Genomic DNA, 22,241 nt, shown 5'->3' with positions numbered 1-22,241 from the left:
CAAATGTCCTGTTTTTAGTAAAAATGTATGATAGCAAGTGGAAGTAACTACCAGATTTAAAAATTTGTATAAAATTTGATATTTAAAACTAAAGAAACTAGTGGATAATCTTTTCTTGGGGGAAAATCTTCAAGGGAATATGTGTGTGTGTTTGTATCATATTTAAAAATCATTATCATCTTCAAACTGTTCAGATCACTTTTGTTATGAACAATCTCTTTTTATTCTCTTTATCAATTGTGAAATTTTTTTGAAAATTTGAAACTAACTTGAAGACCCCCCTGAAGTTCAGGGTATTGTACTTGGAAATCAAGAACTGGATGATGAAAAACCTTAATTTGTTGGCATTTTGGAGGAAGGGATAATATATATATTTGGAGTATCCTCTGGAGTCTAAGAAGACAAGTAGTATAGTTGGAGGGCAGGAGTATCAGTAGTGACTGGAGCCTTCTTGGTCGGGCAGGATCCCAGGAGTACAGGAGGTCAATGAGGATAAAGTTATATGGTACTTTTGGGAAATGATAATTATTACCTGCGAATGAGGAAATTTGGACCCTAACTAACTTTTTATCACTTCTCTTTGTGTTTTTCAAAACAAAAGGCATTTTATTAGAAACTTGGGTTTTCCCATATTTTATATGATTCTGGCATTATTTTCCTCTAGATTTTAACACATGCCTTTGTATTTGGGATTTCATTAGCTTCTGGCCTCAGCTATTGCCTTGGTAGTACCAAGCAAGGAATTTCTGTACATGTTTAGAGAAGTATTTTGGAGCAGTCTGTGATTCTCAGGGGAGGAGAATAGGAGAAAGGGAAAGTGCCAGGAGCTGACAATATGGCAGGTGTTTACTTTCTCTATTTTGTGATCCCTCAATGTTATTTTGGCATAATTATCCCTGTTTTAAAGACTGAAAAGAAAACAACCAGAAATCTGAGATTGTGAATAGGGTCACACAGTTACAATTAGCAGATGGGGTGTCAAATCCAGGTCTGATGCCAAAGGCCTTACTCTTTCTAAGAACAGCAAAGGCAAATTAAACCTAGTGGCAAAGTCAGATTTGTTTCCCACCAAAAGATTTTCGTTCCAGACTTCTCTGATCCTCTATTTTAACTTGTCAAGAGAATATCTTTATTTGACCTTTATAATTGAATTTATCTTAAGAAGTCTATTTGCTTGTCCCTGAAAAGTATATTATTCTGTTTTATGTCTATTAGGTTGAATAATATCTCACTCATTTATGTAAGTCATGTTTTTAGTCTTAATTTTTTTGTGTGTGTATTTCATTTTTGCCGTGTAGAACAAGGAACTTGTTTCTTGATGATTTTTGGAAATGTATAAAATCAATGCCCACGGCCAAATTTATTTGCTTTCACTGGAAGACTAATATTAACGTCAAGTGTACGTATTTTTTGCCTTAAGATGTGTTTTGAAGACCCTTTGGGTAATCCATGACTTTTGAATGCAAACCAATGTGAATTGCTTTGCCTCACACCATTGTAGCAATCTTTTCAGCTAGAAGAGGGCAACAGGAGAACCCAAATTAATGATGTTTGCATGGGTTGCGTGTGAGTCTAAATTACTATAATGAAAATGTCTACAATGCCTCAAATATGTTTTCTACTGGCATTTAAGAAGTAGTATTTCTGTTTTCTCAATGTATCACCAACTGGTTTCGAAAGGAGAGGAAGTTACAGCTACCTGTTCCCATTGCTTATTTGGCACCAGATATTTTGCTAAATATGTGACAAGCATTTATCGCCATAGGATGTGGGTTTTAATTGGTTTGTGGGTATTTATTTATTTGTATTTTCTTTTAAGCAAAAGTTTTATCTTAAAGCTAGTATCAAAATGCAAAAGAGAAGTTACGGATGATGGTTCTCTTAAAAAAGCTTCTTATTTTTATTTATTTATTTTTATCAAAGTAGCATTGGTTTATAACATGTAAATTTCAGATATACATCATAATATTCTGATTTCTGTGTAGACTACATCATGTTCATCACCTACAGACTAATTACCATCTCTCTCCATACACATGTTCCCTATTACCCCTTTCTCCCTTCTCCCTCCCCGATTCCCCTCTGATAGTCACCAAAAGCCACTTATTTATCTTCAAAAATCCACTTATTTATTCCCACTGTTACTTCTGTAGGATTTCTGTTAAAGTACTGAAGACATGATGATGCGAAGCGGGTGCCATCACTGTTTTCTTCATGGCAACACTCATTTTCGACAAAACCTCAAGGTGTCTCATTCAAATAAACTGCATTTATTTTTTTCCTTCTTTTCTTTACCATGTGCTCCTTTTCCGTCTAGGTTGCCTTAAGTTAGACCTTCCAGAAGTATCTGCCAAAATATTTAATGATTTTTGATGGCACCAATGGCTTACTTGAGTTCCTGCATAGGGGTAAGGCAGGAACTTCAAGTCTGAATGTCTTTGGACTCTTAAGTAATAACTCAGGATTTGATGGACACACAGTTCCCATAGAAGAAAAAGAAACCAACTTGTTGTAATTTTCTCTACCACCAAAAGATATTGTTTGTGCTGGAAGAAAGGGATGGAAACACTGCTAGAGGTATTGGAAACAGTTAATAAGTAGATAAGCACCAAGAAGAAAAATTTCTTTTGTCTGTCAAAGCCCTCCGGTGTTGCCAAGACTTTTGTGTCTGATGTTTGAGAGAGACAGGGCTGTTCTCTTCAAAGGCTCGTGAGAAAAGAATCAACTTTGCAACATCTAAAGAACAGAGGAAGAAGGTAACGATGAGAAAATATTTGTGTTACTCCTTAAATCAAAGAAAAATTTGTAAGCATTAATAAAAAATCTCCCTGGGAAACTAAACCTTATTAATACTACCAGGTTATCAGAATGATTTAGGGTTCTTATTCTAGTTTACTTGAAAATATGGAAAGGATAATATCTTAACAGTCAAGGTGATCCAGTTCCTGTTTTTATAGTACTTTTGTGTGTGTGTGTGTGCATTTTCTCTCAAATCTAACTCATTATAGAGATGTATCAATTCACTTCTCTCTAATATACAGGTATGGAGATCATTAGAATAAGTGTAGCCTGACTGAATCATATGGGTATATTACTGATGCCTTTGTTTACAAAGAAGACTGTCTTTCATCTCAATAATATGTTTTTAGACATTCTGCCTACAGGAGGATATATATTATCACCTCTCTTCCACACATCTGGAGAAAATCATTTGTTTCTTTGCATTCTCTTGACACCAACTAAAGAATGTTTATATCACATTTGTGAAAGAATAATTTTCAGCAAAAGGTAAAATCATGACTCTCATACAGAGATAAAAAGAACTTGTGATAAAGATTGGATTTAGCTCGTTATTAATGAGGGAACTGATAAGATGTTACAACTAGTTCAAAAGAGATTCCCAAGAACAGACATGTTTGTAAATCAGAAATATTAAAATGAATGTGCAAATGGGTGCAAACTGGTTTCTAACATAGTGGGGGAGGAAAATCAATTGAACCTTTACCAGAAAAAATTTATTTTCTTGTTTATAAATAAGAATCATTTTGTACTGCCATGAATTGCCTCTGACTTAAAGGGCTGTCTCCAACTTCTAAATAGCTCAGAGGCAGTGAAGGATGAGAATCAGATAACCAGGAAAGGTATGTGGTAAAAAATACACAGTTCTCCACTGGAGATAGCCAGTAGTCTTTTATACTTATTCCAAATTGTCTTACACACTGTGACGTTCTGCTTAACGTGCTGGCTACCTCTCTGATGATTTTCTGCATATCTGGCCGTCTTTTTTGTTCTAGCTAGGTACTGAGCTTCTCTGGGGAAAGGTCTATGCCTTGAATTCTTTTTTTTTCTCCCTGTTATTCCAAATTTAGGAGTGGATGAAAAACCGTGACTTTTTTAATAGCTAGTGAAATGAGATTATAACAATGGGTGTTATTGGTCAAACACAGTGAGAAGTTGATCTTCATGGCATGTTGTCTGATAGCGCACTATAAATATAAAGCGTCCTTCGAAGGCAAGGGAAGAATGATTCTTCTTTTCTTAGGTATAACTGTTTGGTTAACAGCAACACTTTCAGAATTGCTTTGTTTCCTTAATTTGTGCTCTCATGGATTTTTATGGGTGAGAGTTCTTTTGACTCCAGCTTAGGTTAAGCATCAAAAAAGCACATGGGTAGAACTTTAAGCCAGACAAATCTATATTCCAATCTAACTCTGTTACATTACCCCTTAGGGGCTGAATGACCGTAAAGACAGATAATTAACTTTTCTGAGACTTAGTTTCCTCATTCTTTAAGTTGAAATAACAATACTGTAACCCACGATTGTTAGGAAGATTATACAACATATAGAAAAACTTAGTTTAGTGAGGAATGCAGTAAATACTATTTTCCTTCTTTATCCTCTTTTCCTATTTTAATTTAAAACAAATAAAAAAAAATCAGAATGAAGTCTTAAACTCTGCTGAACGCGATTTCAGACCTGAAATTAGCCTGAATACTCGTAAATGACTTTTAAAAAATACTTGAAGTATTTTAGTTTATAAGGTGAGTTTATAGGCTGCTTTTAACTTGAAGACTAATAATGTGTTTTAAGATTGGGACAAATTTTAAAAACTAACACCTTGCTCCTTGATAATTAAAAAAAGCCTAGTTTATTAAAACATTTTCTCCCTTTTCAACTGTTACAAGACAAAAAAATGTCAGAATATTTCTGATGCAAATGTTTGGTCTCCAATCTCATTCTCTCCCTCTCTCTAATTAGGGGAATTTCAGCCATCCAATTCAGAAAACACACTAGCCATTGTATTCATATTCTAGAACAGAAAATGTCAGCATTCAGAGAGAACATTCAGTGTATATGCAGAGTTGCTCTAACACTCTTAGATTCCTTTCATATAAGAAAATAGACACTAAAAATAAGTCTCTTGAAAGATCTGACTGCATGGAAAGGAGCGGTATATGATATTTTCTTTGCCAACCCAAAATGGGCATTTATCTGCCCATTTTATAGGCTATCTCTCCATTTACAGTTCAGAGTGGGCCTTCCAGCTACCACAGCAAAAAGACAGCTTGGGAGTTGCACAGTTTAATGTAATTTTAAGTCCTACTTATTTTCTCAGAAACAGCGAGAAACAGTTACAAATGTTGCCCTCTTTGTTTGCTGGTATTTTTACGGCAGCTACACAATTACTTTTTTTTCCTAAAAAAAACCCTGCATCTGCTGAGGAGTGAAAGCATTTGGAGCAACTCAAATTAATGCACCATTTATTTATGAATTATTTGTCAGAACAACTTTGTCACCTTATTGCCTCCTTGACATTGCCTTCTTTTTAAAAACAAATGCAAGATAAACAAAAATAAATGGATATATAACGTCCTCTGGAAAGAGTCTGAACAATGAGAAATTAAAGGCTGAAATCCCCATTGATGTGGTATTTAGTGATTCCTGGGCTTCTGTGGAGATTTTAAGGCCCATGTGAGGTCATTATACATGATTCTTCAGTAGAGTTTTTCAGAGACTCAAAAATCCCCTCTGTGATCCATTCACAGAAAAAAATAATTCAAATTTTACTGCAGCCAATTGCAATCCTTCGAGGTTTGGAGCCTAGAATTCAGTAGACCGTGTCATGAGTACTTAAGCATTTAGAAACCTCTCATAGAGGAGCTGAAATAATAAGAAAGTGGAGGCCACATAATGGAGAGGGCTGGTGATGCTCGTGTGACCGGCATTCTAGATGGTTTTGATTTATGGGCTGCTCAGATATAAACCAAATCCTACTTCCTTCTCATTAGTGATAATTAACAATTAATGGAGCAGGAGAGAAGTCAATCTTACAAGATTCCTTTCTTTCCTGAGATCTGATTATAGGTCATGTTTTTCCTTTAGAAAATTTATTCATACTGAAACTGCATTCGTTTCTGAATTAGTTACATCACATATCAGTAAAACCTCATAAATATTGAGAATAATTTCAGGGAAAGGATAATTTAGATTGGAGAAAACTTGGCATTATCCACTCCTTTAAAGGATGGAATACAGTCTGGAGATATGTTGACTAAGAACAAAAAGTCATGGTGAGAGATGAACGTGGATTTGTTCTGTGAGTTCAGCTGTAGGGCTCAACTTGTCCAAAACTGAACTCCTCTCCTGCCCCCTACTGCAATGTTTTTCATACTAAATAAAGTTTCTTGCCACCATTACCCCCAATTGCTCAGACCAGATATTTTAAAGCTTTTCTTAATACCTTCCTCACCACAGCCTAACAACTGCTTAGGCTATTGATTCTGCCTCCTAAATATTGTTAGGACTTGTTTGCTTCTCCTTTCCTCCCTACTCATCACTCTGGTCTGAACTATGAGCATCTCTAGTGTGTCTTGAAGAAACAGCTTGGCTTGGGGCTTTGTTGTTCTTTTAATTAATTCTTAATCACGTAGCCAAAGTGGTATTCAAAATCTGATTATGTCAATCTAAATCACTCTACTTCTCTCCTTGCCCCTTGCACCCTCAGAAAAGCTATACACATGCACACACACACACATACACATATACACACTCTTAAAACAGATTCCTCTTAGGAGAAATTCCAAAATATGTAGCAAGGCTTATTGTTCCCTGAATAATCTGGCCTCTGTCTGTCTCTCCAGCCTCTGGAATGACCATATCTAAGTCCATATATCCACTGTTTAACCAGTTGGCCTTGAAGAATAGAAATTTTATGCCAACACTCCCAGCAAAAGTCCAGAGATGATCTACGGAATGTATAGAACACATAGAATGAGAAAGAAAAAGCATGGCTACATGAAAATCTGTGAGACCTCATTCAACTGAAAAATCCATTACCAAGGACATAAAATATAATTATTATTTTATTAGTAGTAAAATCGATAAAAATATAAGGTATTTATAATTCATATAAATGGGGACTGAAGTAATGACGTTTTCTCTGGGCTGTGTTTCTTTTTAAAATCTATTAAGAGAAGACAATTTGGAGTAAAATTAGAATTCTTTCCTAAAGATCCAAAAAGATTTAGTTTCAATTTACTTATCTGCTTACCGAATTAACATATAATTTAAAAAAGAAACTAAGATTTGGATATTGGCCATTCATCTTTTTTCAGATATGCTTAGAATTCACTGAAGTAGGGTACATGTACAGAAATCTAAATGGCATTTAGATGCCAAATTATAACTTTTTTTGGCAAAGTTAGTTCTTTCTTGAATTTTCTGAGAAGCAGACTATGTTGGTTCTGCCTTGTTTGTCCAGTTGGAGTAGTTCACTGACAAAAAAGATTAGAATGCAAATGTTTTCTTTTTCCTGCAATTACTATTTCTGGTTAAAAGAAGAGAACTTGAGTCTTCACTATATGATCTCATTTGCATTTGGCTACAAATTGATATAAAGTCGGGGGCAGGAAGTGGGTGGGGAATTCTTTTAGCCAAATTTGAGATAAGTTGGAAGGGATGAATGACTGTAATCTTTATAGATAAAGATGCCATAGGACCTTCTAACTCATCCTCTTTGGGTTAGATTAGGAGACATATGCTTCAATATTATGGTCCTTGAAAATACGAATATTTTGCATTCAAATGATTGTACAATAATCAATAAAATCCCATCTTTATCTTAAAATCCAATGCTAAATTTACAAAAAATACAAACGGAGTTGAAAATATAGATGTATCATAAATTGGGATGAATATTTTTAAGTGTAATATCTGGACTAATATCCTTTAATTTTCCACGAGAGGAGTTAATATTTAATGCTTGACTTGAAATTCAACCCCAAATTTAGTTATAAACATATTGAGGAGACAGATAGTAGTCAAGATAGTAAAGTGAACACAAATAATGTAGTATGGAAATAGGTTAGAAAGCTGAGCATAAAAGCCCAGATATAAAAAGTCTTGTGGGCAACATAATAATCATTTTCCAATATTATAGAAAGGATTGGAACATGGACTATATTGTATAATACACATGATAGAGGTAGAATTGTTGGGTAAAGTATTTGTTTCATCCTATAAAGGAATGTTAAAATAGAGTTTTAAAAAATATGAAATGAGCTGTCTTAGGATGCAGAGATTTCTCCCTCCCTCAAGGTGTGTGTCCACAGGACAAACACAGATGATGGGATTCCTGTGGAGAGATTCAAACATCATATGGGTACTGATGAATCACTGCTCTTTCCAACATTGAGAAATTCTGGTTTTAAAATGGAAAACTAGATTAATTTGTACTTGACTAAAGCTCCTAATTAAAGTTAGGAACGGGTTAAATATTGAATACTATTCTGGGCTGCATTCAAGTATAAAGAAAGGAAATTACACCACTGGTGACCCTCGGGTCTGTCACAGAAATGAGATGTCTATCTCATGAGGCTATTACAGTCAGCAAAAATATTTAAATAATGACAATTAGAGGGTAGCTGGCTTCTCTAACTAATGAAAGTTCAATATCTTCTAATTATATTGGTGGCACAGTACGGTTACAAAATATGACTTGTAGCTCGAATGCAGTACCGTAATGAGTCTTTTTATTTCTGCTCTATGCTGTATGCTTTTAAATCTCTTGGGCATATGAAATATGCCATTGCCAAAGGACAAGGAACTGAATGTTCTTGACATGGTAGAGGAAAGTGGCTGCTTAGGGACCCAAACATTTTAAAACTTTATTTCGGCAATCATTTATTACTGTTTACCCTGTGCCATACTCTGTGCTAGATGCTGGAAATAATACAAAGATCAACAGGGCATAAAACTTGCCCTCAAGGTGCTCACTGTCTGGTAGGAGAGTAAATCACATTCAAAATATGTGCTACCGAATGGGAGAAGTGCTGATGAAGCTATGAACAGAAAGGCACGGAAGTGCATAGATGAGAGCTATCAGATTGGCTGGTGTATGGTGATGACAAGGGGGGGAAGGAAAAGGTCAGAAATCTAAGAAGAGCAAAGTATATTTGAGCTGGATCCTAACTAATATGTAATTCCTCAGATTAAGGCTTATAAACACTGTAAAGTAGGCATTACAAACACAGCTCACTATATGAATGAAAGCATGTGTAAGCATGACACCGTTGGTGTGATTAAAGCATTGGACGCCTGTGTTGGCAAAGACCGGGAAGTGAAGTTGTAAAGTTAGATGGCATCACAACCAGATGAGATTGCATCCATCAAGACTCTTATACTTATTTTCCTCAATCATTTTTTTTCCAGAGCTCACCTACTTCCCAGAAGATTGAGATTGCTCTTCATTACTGTTTCTGGGCTATTAATCCTCTATCTGGATGTATTAAAAACAGATCAAACAAATCTAGTTCTTTGACATGCATACCATGCCGCAACATTAAACTCTCCACTTACCCACCTAGTTATTCTCATCTTCTGTTTTCTAGATCTGAGTCTCCACAGTTTATCAAGAAGCTCAGCACCTGCTCATTCTATTTGACTAAAGCACATATACTTTTGATTGACGTCAAGTCTATATGGATGATAATCTTTCCAACATTTTGGCCTCTCATTTTTTTTCTGATGTCCTAACCACCAAAGATCTTCTCACTTTCTTCACTTCAGCCAGCCAGCTTCAAATTCTTAACTTTTAATTAGTTATCTGTTGTAAATTTTAGTCCTCCAAAGACATGGCTTCAAACATCCCAAACTCTGACCACAAGCTTCAGTTTCCCAGATGGCAAACTTGATTGCCCAATACAACCATTCTCTACCTTCATTTCCCTCTCCAGGCCTTTCTCCTTTCTTCTGTTTAATCCTTTAGCTTTCAAATTTCTTTATTTCCCAGTCTACCCAGTACAGATTTTTTGGTCCATCATTTTAAAAACACACGTGGATTCTCTCAACATTTTAGGTCATTGTTTCTATAGAGGCACTGAGAGTGACAGTAGTTGAATTAAGAAAAGTAACTGAATACTTGAATTGTCCAGTCTTTTCTTCATGTCAGAGGGTATGGCCCATTATGGCATCTACCACTATTTTGAGAAGAGAGAGATTTTCATCAATCCTCTTATGACAAGTATTCCAGGGCTTATAATATAAGCTAGTAAAGTGAACCCACTTGAAATTGCCACTGTAGATTGAGACAGTTAGATTTTCATACAGTGGGTGGGAAGAATAAAAGTGAACTGAAACTTATGAGTCTCCCATTTGGACATGGAAACTTACAGATATATCTTCATTATTTTAACATACAGATGGAACTTTGTAAGTAATATATACCATAGAACTGAAAGAGAAATTTGTTTCTGGCCATGTCTTATTAAATTTCTAGCTATTCTTTTTCCTACGTAAACCTGTTTATTATAGATTTTATCTTCTAATTGTCTTTCATATACATGCATTTCTCACTATCTCCGCTGCAGCTGTTCCAGACCAAAGCGTCATCTTGATGAAGCTGTAATATGCTCCTCTCTGGTCTCCCTGCTTCTACATTTTCCTCTGTTCCCCCTGCTAATCCATGTAGGTGCTGTACTCAGTTGCAGTTTCCAAATGTGAATCTTCCCCTTTTACTCTCTAAACATTTCAGTACTGACCTTTGTTTCTTCAGGTAAAGGTCCAAATCCTTCAGGAAGCCTAAAGGGGCGTGCTCTGGCCTCTCCCTTTCCCTCTATCCTCGACCCCTACAGCACCTTTCTTTCCTCTCTCAAGTTTCTCTCTAGCCTCTTTCCCAGCCTTGGGATGCACCCTTTTCTCTTCTGTCTCCTTTGTGTTTTCTATTTTTCTCCAGAGGGCTGAGAAAAGATCAGCTTTTACTCATGATCACGTCCCCTTTGTTTATCACGATGCTTGGCACACAGAAGCAGTTCATTAAATACCTATTTATTGAATGAAAGGAAGACCAAAGGAACTATCTCAGCACATAGGACCAATATTTATTGTTATATAGCATATTTCATTGTTCTAAAATGACCCCTATACACACACATTTTTGGTGTTTTTAAAATTCAGGATGTATCTTACCATTGAAGATATCTTACAGTCACTTTCTGCCAGATGGCTTTCACGCCATTGTTGTCAAGGCAAGCACTGTGTAAAATTGCTTTTTCATATGGCATGATGGTACAACTGTAACTTCTTGACTTCTCAGTCAACAAACCATTGATGGAACATTTGAAGAAGGAGTATGAATCCTGGTTATTTTCTCAAAACTTTGCATTGAAAATGCTTATACTAAAAGCTATAGAATGGGTACCAGTGGCTTGAGAGGAAATCTAAGAGATGATAGTGGAGTACTCTTTAAGAAATGCTGTATTATCAAAACTCTTCTTAGAACGAAAGAGGATACCATGTATAAAAATATGGCTACCAATAGCTCTGAGGTGAAAGTGACTTAGAGAAGAGGACTCTGAATGAGATGATGTTTTAGGAAAACCACAATCAATTTATTCTGATTATATTTTTCTTCTCATGTTTGTACAAGAGAGATATATGACAGAAGATTTTTAAATAATTAAAATAAAAAAATGTCTAGGGGCTTGCCCAGTGGCATAGTGGTTAAGTTTGCCCACTCTGCTTCAGCAGCCTGGCCTTCATGGGTTTGGATCCCAGGCATGGACCTACACACTGCTCACTAAGCCATGCAGTGGTGGCATCCCACATACAAAATAGAGAAAGACTGGCACAGATGTAGTTCAGGAACAACGTTCCTCAGCAAAAAGAGGAAGACTGGTAACAGATAGTAGCTCAGGGCCAAACTTCCCCATCAAAAAAAAAAAAAAATCCTAAGTGATAAAACATGTATCATGGTTTATGTGGCAACATTTATTCTTTCTTAGTGATTAATAAAATATTGATACATTTTACAACCAATGAGATCTTATACTTAATGTAATTTATTAATATCCACCATTTTATAAAGTTATGGGCCATTTCATAGATGCATTTTTCTTTGAAAACATCATAGAATCATACATAGTTAAGACATTAAAGATCATGTTTTCTCATATTAAGGACACAAGTCTTAAGTGATAATTAAAAAGTTACCTCACTACTTTCAAAGAGCTGGTTACTAATCTGACAGATTCACTGGTTTTTGCTTGTCTGTTGAATCCATGTTGTTATTCATCTCTCTCGATATTGCATGGAAGAGCTGTATCTCAGCAATCTGGTTTTGTACTAGAAAGAGCTGGTGTCTTAAGCAGAAGGTTCTAAAAGTGTGCCAAGATGGTAAGAAATTCCTGAAGCCTATTTTGTCTTCTCTGCTTCTGATAACTTGCCTACCTGCCATGTGCCATGAGGCCTACGATTCAAATGAGCTCTCTTCAAAGTATGGATGCCAAAAATATGCCTTGCTTCAGAAAAGCCTCCACATCCACCCCCACCACCAAAACGAGGAAAAAATTGCCATGATTAGCAGCCTTCCCACGATGAATATTTTACACGTCGTAATAATTCACTCTGTGCTTCTCATAAATAATAGGAACTACCAATGCACTAAGAAAGTTTTAATTTTCCTGTATTCAAGTTAGAGTCAATTTTTTTTTAGCTTCATTATAGTCATTTAACAGGAATTCAGATTTAGGTTGCAAGTTGAGAAGTATTCAAGGAAAGTACAATTTTTTTCTCTACTCTCTATTGGCTCCATCTCTAGTATAAAATGTTTATAAAGCTGATAAGCCTTATGACTGAACAATGGTTGGCACTTAATAAGTATCTACTGAAATGAAAATAAAATGACAGAACAAAAAGGATTGTCTTCCTTCAGTTTAAGACTGAAAGTGAGCTTATGGTCTGTGCAGAGCCAAACATTTGCACCAAAGTGAGTCCTGCAAAAAGGTCTTTGCTGGGGACTTTGATCTGGTGGCAGGTTTCTTTAATGGCACCGCCACTGACTCTGTGGGTTTGACAGGAGGAAAAACTCACTGTGCCCAGGAGCTAAGACAGGCTGACTCTGACAACTCCTAACAAGCTAGATAAGGGCAGTAGCACAGAGCCACTACTATGGGTTTTCTTTCTTTTTGTCTCTCCCTATCTCTTTTTTCTTTCTTCATAGCAAAAATACCTTTTAAAAATCTATCACTTTGCATTTGCATTTCTTTTTAGAATGACCCTAGAGCTCCCGCTGGGAGTTTCAGAATAAAAATTGGACTGAATTCTTTATTATTGTGGTGGTGTAGAGTGAACCTAACATAGCTGACTATGTTAGGAAAGAGATGGATTCTCGAGACCTGTAAATTATCTGAAGCAGGAAACTGTGGAGACGCGTAGTGTGAAAGGACTCATGGCAGCCTAAATCACCCAGTTAAGAGGATGAACTTGCATTCAGATCTTGAGGTCCTCAGTGATAAGAATTATTCAAGACCAATCTTCTCCGTTATCTTAAAGTGGAGGAACTTCTCACTCTAAATTTGGATGGAGTAATATAAATAACAACCCAAGAGGAAGGGAGTCATTGAGTTTTATTTTTACTCTTTCAGGCTGTAGTGTAATGACATCTGGAAAGTTCAGTCTGAGCATACACATCATTTTGGGATGAATCAGCCAGTCTAGGAGGATTTTACTACAATGTACCAACATTCAGTTGATTCATTATGATAATCCTGTAGATTGTCTTATAGAAGCGTAATAAGTACAATCAATGGCTCCCATAAGAAAAATGTTTGCAGACTAGAATGATATTTGACGTTTTCTGCTACAAGTCCCGCTTGGTTGTAAAGTAAGCATTATATTTTCCTTCCCAGGGTCAATTTCTTCTTCTCTTGCTTATTGCTCTGCTGCTCTTCAGATGCCCACTTCTCCCCTGAGCAGTCTCTATCATGTGAGAAAAGTGACTTCACCATTGGTTTACTGCGGAGTGTATGGCTGAGGTCTCAGCTAATAAGTGAAGTATCATCCCGTGGATTATTGATTCAAACCTAAACAGGCTCCCCAGTGGAAGCAAATGGCATGCAAGATGTTTGATGGGAATCTCTTAGAAGGAATCTTCCTCACTCTTCAAACTCTCTTTCTTCCTATAGACTTAGAAAAGGAGCAGGTAGCCAGAGATTTACCAACAGTCATCTTGTAACCCAGGGGAATGTTTTCCTTAGAATAATGCTGATACCATGGATGACAGAGCCGAGGGGCTGAAATTGAAACACCGAATGCTGGGCCAATGAATCAAATTGTGATACATGAGCTGTTTCTGGCCTCTGCAATTGTAAGGAATAATAAATCCTTTTTATTAAGCGAGTTTGAGTTACAGGAATCATAAAGTCCAAACTGCTAGAATATATGTTTGAAACATTTGACATAACTAAATAGAAATGAGGCTCATTAGTAGAACATTCTTTAAAAGATACTGCTGACCTTTTTTTGTGAATTTAAGAATCATGATCTGAGCTTCATTTCTCAGTTTATGTCTTCACAACCTGTATATCTATTTAGAAAGAACACAAAACTGAACGCAACAAGAATATTAATTAGGAGTGATGATCTACAATAAAGAATGAAAAATCTACACGTTATATTGCACCATTAGGCATAATATACAAATATGAGTACTAAGCAAACTTTTAGGACACACTTTAGAATCTCTATGGATAAGGAGAAGCGTCCCCTTGGCCTGCAAACACCAGCTACTTTCAATTGGTGGTAAAAGTTTTGTAATCCATGCTCTTTTCAATGATGTGTCTGCTTAGCACCTCTTTCAGGTCTCTGCTGTAATGTTGTGACATAGAAATCTCTCAAACTTCTTTTGGCAAGGAAAGTAATTTGAGTCATTTTCGTAAGAACTTGGTGCAGACTTGGCCTTACCGTGGTGCAGGTCCTCATGGAAGGATACTAGCAAGTACTGCCCAGAGGCAGCCTGTCATGTGTGCTCCAGAGATACCATCAATACCCCTAGACAGCCTGCTCAAGGACATTCTTCAGATTGATGGAGAAAGGACATCTTTGATAGATGCCAGCTAACCCTGTTATCCCCAAATGAAAACCAACCCGGTTTCACCACTCCCAGATGGTCTGAAGTATTTTTCCCCTTCTTTCTTTACCCTCTCTTATCCATCTGCTTTTTCCTCGTTTCATGAAAATAGTCCAAAGGCGTTCGCCCACATACGTGTATAAAGTTTGTGCAACAGCCAAATAATATCTCTGATATATCCAAGTTATTCTTTAATGACTAAATAGTTTTGAGTTATTCTTTGACAGGTCCAAGCTGAAAACATATTTCCATTTCTTCCCTGACACTTCGCATAAACACGAATTACTAAGAGTTCTCTATACTATTGGGCTAAATATTCACACTCTTACTTAAAATAATTGTCCACCTTCTCCTATGAGACTGTCACGTCATATTGCTGTATCTCAGACACTTGGTGAAATTGAATCCTTCTAGGCTATTTAATGTCATGCAAAATTTCAGCCCTATACTGCCCTTCATAGGCCATATTCAAATTTGATCCATGCCCCATACCTCTATACCTTCTGCCACAATGATTGTTCCAAACACCTTAACTATGCTTATTAGAACTCTTTTAAGATTTTCTCTGTTTTCTTTATCTCTATTTTTTTAAATTAATTAATTAATTTTTTTTTAGGAAGATTGACCCTGAGCTAACATCTGTTGCCAATCTTCCTCTTTTTTTTTTTTTCCTCCCCAAAGCCCCAGAACATAGTTGTGTATGCTAGTTCTTAGGCATTCTAGTTATTCTATGTGGGATGCTGCTACAGCATGGCTTGAAGAGCAATGCTAGGTTTGCACCCAAGATCTGAACCAACGAACCCTGGGCTGCCAACACCGAGTGCATGAACTTAACCACTCGGCCAAGAAGCCGGTGCCTCTTTCTCTCTATTTTTTAATTGAAATGTGGCTGTCTACCAAACACACCATCTTCCTTGAAGCACTCTCAAGTAGAAGGGGTTTTTCTTCCCTCTCTCCAGCTTACAAAAGGTGAATTGTGGCAAGTATCCCCCTGCTTATTATTGACCTTTACAATCATTTCTTTTCCTTCCTTCTTAAAACAAAAAATAAAAAACCCAACTCCTTTGAATTTCATGTCATCCTGTGCCACTTCATTTGGAAATAGTATCTCCAGATGTTCCAGTCCTTCCCACTCATTAGTTGAAGAATTTAGCTTTTGGCTAACAGAACTCTGTATGACTCTTCTGGCATTTTCTTCGGTGAATTTAATGCATTTAATGTATTTCACATATTTACATTCATTATCTATCTAGTACATTACATTCTTAATATCTCAGCTTCTCTCCTCATAACCTTTCTTCCACACTACCTCAACCACCCACTCCTTGCTCGGCCCCCCAACCGTAACATAACGCACAACGCTCATCCTTCAAAGTCTTAGCTACAGACCATCACTTCTTATTCTTCCAGCTTACACTTTCTAGGGTCCAAACTGCGACATTTCTTTGACTTTTATGACACCTTCCAACAGTTCTTGGTACCTCCGTTTTCTGTTGTGTTTGCTTTTGTTTTGTTTACATTACTGACATGGTACTATTCTCTCATCCTAACCAATTTCTGACTCTATGCTCTGTTTTGATTGTCATCCTTGGGGTCCTCCTATACTCTTCTTTTCCTTTCACACTTTACATAAAATCTATTAGCATATGCTTTTAATTTTATTTTCAAAATATATCTAAAATACTGCTACTTCTCACCACATTATCTGCTACAGCTCTATTCCAAGATTGCATCATCTTAAACTGGGGTTATTTTAATATCCTCTAAAATGACATCTACACTACCACTCTTGTGCTCTCCTCCCGGCAAATCATTCTCAGAATAGCTATAAATGTGCGTTTTAATTAAAAAATTATATTCTTCTATGGTTTCCTTCTTACTTGCAATGAAACCCAGTCTTCTCTATGTCCTGCAAAACTTTACATGATCTGACTTATGGTTTCCTCTTGGCTGTTATTTCTTCCTACTCTCCTCTTCCTCTTCCACTGCAGCCACATGGTTTTCTCTGTATTCCTCAGTTTTTCCAGATATACTTGTTCTCAGGCTTTTGCACTTGCCGTTTCCTCTCCCAGGAATGCTCCTCTTCCGGATAGCCTCAGAATTCACTTATGTACCTCCTTCGGATTGTGCCTAAAATTTCACTGGCTCAATGAGACCTACCCCTAGTGCCCTGTTAAAATGGAACTCCCCTCCTAAAGGTACAATTCTCTACCCTGCTGAATTAGTCTTCTCACCCAATACCACAGACTGGGTGGCTTAAACAAGAGAAACTCATTTTGTCACAGTTCTGCAACCCAGAAGGCCAAGATCAATGCTTTGGCTGATTCAGTTTCCAGTGACGGCTCTCTTCCCAGCTTGCAGATGGCCACCTTCTCACTAGGTCCTCACATGGCCCTTCCTTGTTTCATGTGCACTGAGAGAGAGGTGAGCTATCTTGGTATCTCTTCTGATAAGGACACTAATCCTTTCAGATCAAGGCACCACGCTGATGACCTCAATTAACTTTAGTTACTTCCTTAGAGGCCCATCTCCAAATACAGACACACTGGGGGTTAGAGCTTCAACATATGAATTTTGGTGACATGACATTCAGTCCACAATAACTGTGTCTTTTATTCCTCTCCACAGTGTACTTATCAATTTATGGGCTATTGCGTGTTTCTTCTTCTGACTGCCTCCCTCTCATGCCTTTTGCCACTAGAATACGATCTCCAAGGCCCAGGATTTTTTGTTGTTTTTCAAGGATGCATGTCTAAAACCTAGAGGAATTCTTGGCCTAAGAGAGCACTCAAGTGTTTGTTTGATGAATGAATAATCGCCTCTTTTTAAACATCCTTAACACTCTTTTCACTCTGGCATTCTTACCTGTGAAAAAGTAGCCTTGTTGAACACATTTTGAAAAATAGGTTTCACTTAAAGAGGTCAAAATAAACCAATAGAAGAGAACGTTTGACTAATCCTAATAAATTCAGTTGTCCCATTTCCAAAATATTCTTATGGCTTTCCTTGGCTAGTTTTTCATCCCTTGATTCCTCTAGGAAAACTTACCATGGAAAGAATACTAAAGTCGATTTTATATAAAATTTGAAACCATGAATTATTAAACTGTTGTATGCTTTAAATTCTAAATGACTTTCTCGGCAGATATTTCTATTTTTCAAAATAAGTGTTATTAGCATTAATTGTAAGAAATAAAAAATGCTCAATGCTAATTTATTAAAGCAACTTAGGCATGATAACTTATGGAAATAAATATCTTATTTGTTACTCATCTACACATCATTTATTACAATAAAGATTTTACAAATTGACTTTTCTATTCACTATTTGAACAAGCTTGTTTTAATTACACTTAAAACTAGTCTAATCAGTTTTATTTTGTTTCATTAATTTTCTTTCATTATTTCTCTGTAATCTATATTTTCAAAGAAAAATGTTCTTACTCAGTAATGTAAGGATCAGAATTAGTATCATTATTATGTATTTTATAACACACAAATAAAATAAGATGGCATAAAAGTAATTTGTAAAACTAAAGTCATGTCATGTGACTATATATTGGCAGATTATCAATGGCTTCTTAGGAAAAGTATGACGTGGAAGTTGTACAGTACATCATAAATAGGATAGAATAGTATATTGCAAATATCCAGTGAGTTACTATGAAGGGGCATTGGATAGGAGTTGAGTAAGAGAACTTTGGAATCAGACCTGCATTCACATCTAAACCTTCAGTAAAGTCAGTCGTGTGACTTGGTGCAAATTGCTTAATGTACAATATTGAAAAGGAAAGGTGAAAGTGTTCATCCTTCCCTGGTTCCTGATCTTAGTGGCAAAGCTGTGAGTGTCTCCCCATTAAGTATGATTTTAGCTGTATGATTTTTTTGTAGCTATTCTGTATTAAGTTGAGGATATTTTGCTTTAATGCTAGTTTACTGAAAGTTTTTATCATGACTGGGTGTTGCATTTTACCAAATGCATTTTCTGCAACTATTGATATGATTATGTGGCTTTTCTTTTCTAGCCTGGTTAATGTAATTGATTACATTAAGTGATTTTCAAATACTGCCTCAGGCACATGTGTCTGGGATAAATCCCACTTTGTCGTGGTCTAAAATTCTTTTTATATATTGTTAGATTCGATTTGCTGATATTTTGTGGAGGATCTTTTTATCCACATTCATAAGAGATATTGAGCTGTAGTTTTATCCTCTTGTGATATCTTTTTTGTTATTGTTTTTGGAATTGGAGTAATACTGGCCTTCCAGAAGGAGTTAGGAAGTATTCCTTCTTCTATCTTGTGAAGGAGAGTGCAGAGAATGGGTATAATTTCTCTCTTAACCATTTGATAGAACTCACCAGTGAACAAATCTGGATCTGATGCTTTCTGTTTGGGAAAGTTATCAATTGTTGATTCAATTTATTTAATAGACAAAGCCCTATTCAGATTGTCTATTTCATCTTGTGTGAGTTTTGACAAATTGTGTCTTTCAAGGAATTGGTCCATTTCATCTAGCTTGCCAAATTGGTGGGCATAGAGTTGTTGATAGCATTCCTTAATTACTCTTTTTTTAATTTAGATACAATTGATGTATAATATTATATTAACTTCAGGTGAAAAATATAATTATTCAATATACATATAGATTGAAAAATGATTATCACAATAAGTCTGGTTAACATCCATCACCACACAGTTAGAATTCTTTTCTTTTGATGAAAGCTTTTAAGATCTACTCTCTCAGCAACTTTTAAATATACAATACAGTATTATTAAGTATAGTCACCTTGCTGTACATTACATCCCCATGACATTTATTTTATAACTGGAAGTTTGTACCTTTTCAGAACCTTCATTATTCTTTTAATTTCCACTGTATCTGTCCCCTGATTCACTTCAGACATTGGTAATTTGTGTCCTTTTTCTTTTTTTTTGTACTTAGCCTCTCTAGAGGCTTATTGGTTATACTGACTTTTTCAAAGAACCAGCTTTCAGTTTCATTGATTTTCTCTCTTGATATCCTGTTTTCAGTTTCATTTCTGCTCTCTATTTCTTTTCTTTTGCTTATTTTGGATTTCATTTGCTCTTCTTTTTCTAGTTTCCTAAGATGAAAACTTACATTATTGATTTCAGGTCTTCTTTTCTAATATATTCATTAAATGCTACAGCCTTTTCTCTAAGCACTGCTTTTGCCACATCCCATAACTTTTTTCTTTTTGAGGAAGATTAGCCTTCAGTTAACATCTGCCACCAATCCTCAAAGCTGAGGAAGATTGGCCCTGAGCTAACATCCATGCCCATCGTCCTATACTTTATATGTGGGATGCCTGCCACAGCATGGCTTGATAAACGGTGCATAGGTCCACACCCGAGATCTGAACCAGCAAACCCTGGGCTACCAAAGCAGGACATGGGAATTTAACCACTATGCCATTCAGCCAGCCCCACATCCCATTAATTTTGATGAGCTGTATTTTCATTTTAATTTAGGTCAAAATATTTTTTAAATTTCTCCAGAGATTTCTTCTTTGACGCATATGTTGTTTAGAAGTCTGTTAATCTCCATGTATTTGGGGATTTCCATTTACTTTTCTAGTGTTGATTTCTAATTTAATTACCTTGCAGTCTGAGAGCAGACATTGTATGATTTATATTCTTGTAAATTTCTTCAGCTGTGTTTTACAGCTCAGAATGTGGTCTATCTTGGTGAGTGTTCCATGTGAAATGGAGAAGAATGTGTATTCTGCTGTTGTTGGATGAAGTAGTCTCAAGATGTCCATTATATCCAGTTGATTGATGGTATTTGTGAGTTTGACTATGTCTCTACTGATTTGTTGCCTGCTGGACCTGTCCATTTCTGATAGAGGGGTGCTGAAGTCTCCAATATGCTGGTGGATTCATCCATTTTTCATCCATTTCTCTTTGCAATTCTATGAATTTTTGCTGGATGAAATTTGATGCTTTTTTGTTAGCTGCATACACATTAAAGACTGTTATGTTTTCTTGGAGAATTGATCTATTTATCATTATGTAATGCCCTCGTTATCTCTTATAGATTTCCTTGCTTTAAAGTCTGCTCCACCTGAACTTAATATAGCTACTCTGCTCTCTTTTGATTTGTGTTTGCATGGTATATTTTTCTCCATCCATTTACTTCTAATCCATATATGTCTTTATATTTAAAGGGGGGTCTTTTTTTTTTTTTTAGTGAGGAAGATTGGCCCTGAGCTAACATCTGTGCCCATCTTCCTCTATTTTTTGTATATGGGATGCTGCCATAGCTCGGCCTGATGAGCAGTGTGTAGGTCTGTGCCTGGTATACGAACTTGTGAACCCTGGGCCACCAAAGAAGAGTGCATGAACTTAATCACTATGCCACCAGGCCAGCCCCTATAGTGTGTATTTTGTAAACAACATATAGGTAGGTCTTGTTTTTTGATCTACTGTGGAAATCTCAGTCTTTTAATTGGTGCATTTAGACTATTGATATTCAAAGTGATTATCAAATTATTTATACAGTTGGATGAATATCTACCACATTTTTTACTGTTTTCTATTTGTTGCCCTTTTTCTTTGTCCCATTTTTCTGTCTTCCACCCTTTTTCTGACTTTTGTGGTTTTAACTGAGCATTTTATATAATTTCATTTTTTCTCCTTTCTTACATATCAAGTACACTTTTTAAAAACTATTTTTAGTAGTTGCCCTAGAGTTTGCAATATACTTTTACAACTGATCCAACTCCATTTCCAAATAAGACTATACCACTTCCCAAGTAATGTGAATGTCTATTTTTTATTCATTTTTGATTTTCTGTAGTTTGAAACTGATATACCCAGGGGTAGTTTTTTTGGTATTTATCCTGTTTAGTGTTCCCTCAGCTTCCTGGATATGTGGTTCAGTGTCTGAAAGTAATTTAGAAAATTCTCTGTCATTATTTCCAATATTTCTTCTATTCCTTTCTCTCTTTTCCTTCTGTTATTCTCATCATGCTTATGTTACATCGTTTATGTTTGTCCCAGAGTCTTTGGATATTTTGTTCTGTTTTGTTTTTCATTCTTTATTCTCTTTAATTTTCAGTTTTGGAGGTTTCTATTGAGATATTCTCAAGCCCAGAGATTCTTTCCTCAGCCATGTCCTCTACAAATAAGCCCATCAAAGGATTTCTTCATTTCTGTTATAGTGTTTCTTATTTCTAGAATGTCTTTTTGGTTCTCTTTTAGGATTTTCATCTCTCTGCATTGCCCATCTGTTCTTACATGCTGTCTACTTTATCCTCTAGAGCCTTTTGCATCATAGTCATTTGTTTTAAATTCCTGGTTTAATAATTCCTAC

At 36.0% G+C, this 22,241-nt stretch overlaps 1 long non-coding RNA gene across 2 annotated transcripts in view; it reads left to right on the top strand.

Moving 5' to 3' along the window:
* The first annotated feature begins 2,621 nt into the window (after positions 1–2,621).
* The window catches only part of LOC139074314 (uncharacterized), a 96,089-nt gene continuing 76,469 nt past the window's right edge, over positions 2,622–22,241 (top strand). Inside the window, exon 1 of one of the 2 annotated variants that reach the window (XR_011523817.1) lies at positions 2,622–2,756. This is a non-coding gene — a long non-coding RNA (uncharacterized lncRNA). The remainder of the gene's footprint in view (positions 2,757–22,241) is intronic. The other variant, XR_011523818.1, reaches the window with a different exon arrangement.

This window comes from Equus przewalskii, chromosome 11 (assembly GCF_037783145.1).
Source record: "Equus przewalskii isolate Varuska chromosome 11, EquPr2, whole genome shotgun sequence".
Lineage (NCBI taxonomy): Eukaryota > Metazoa > Chordata > Mammalia > Perissodactyla > Equidae > Equus > Equus przewalskii.
Note: the sequence above shows the minus strand (reverse complement) of the source record. Positions and strands in the feature narration are given on the sequence as shown.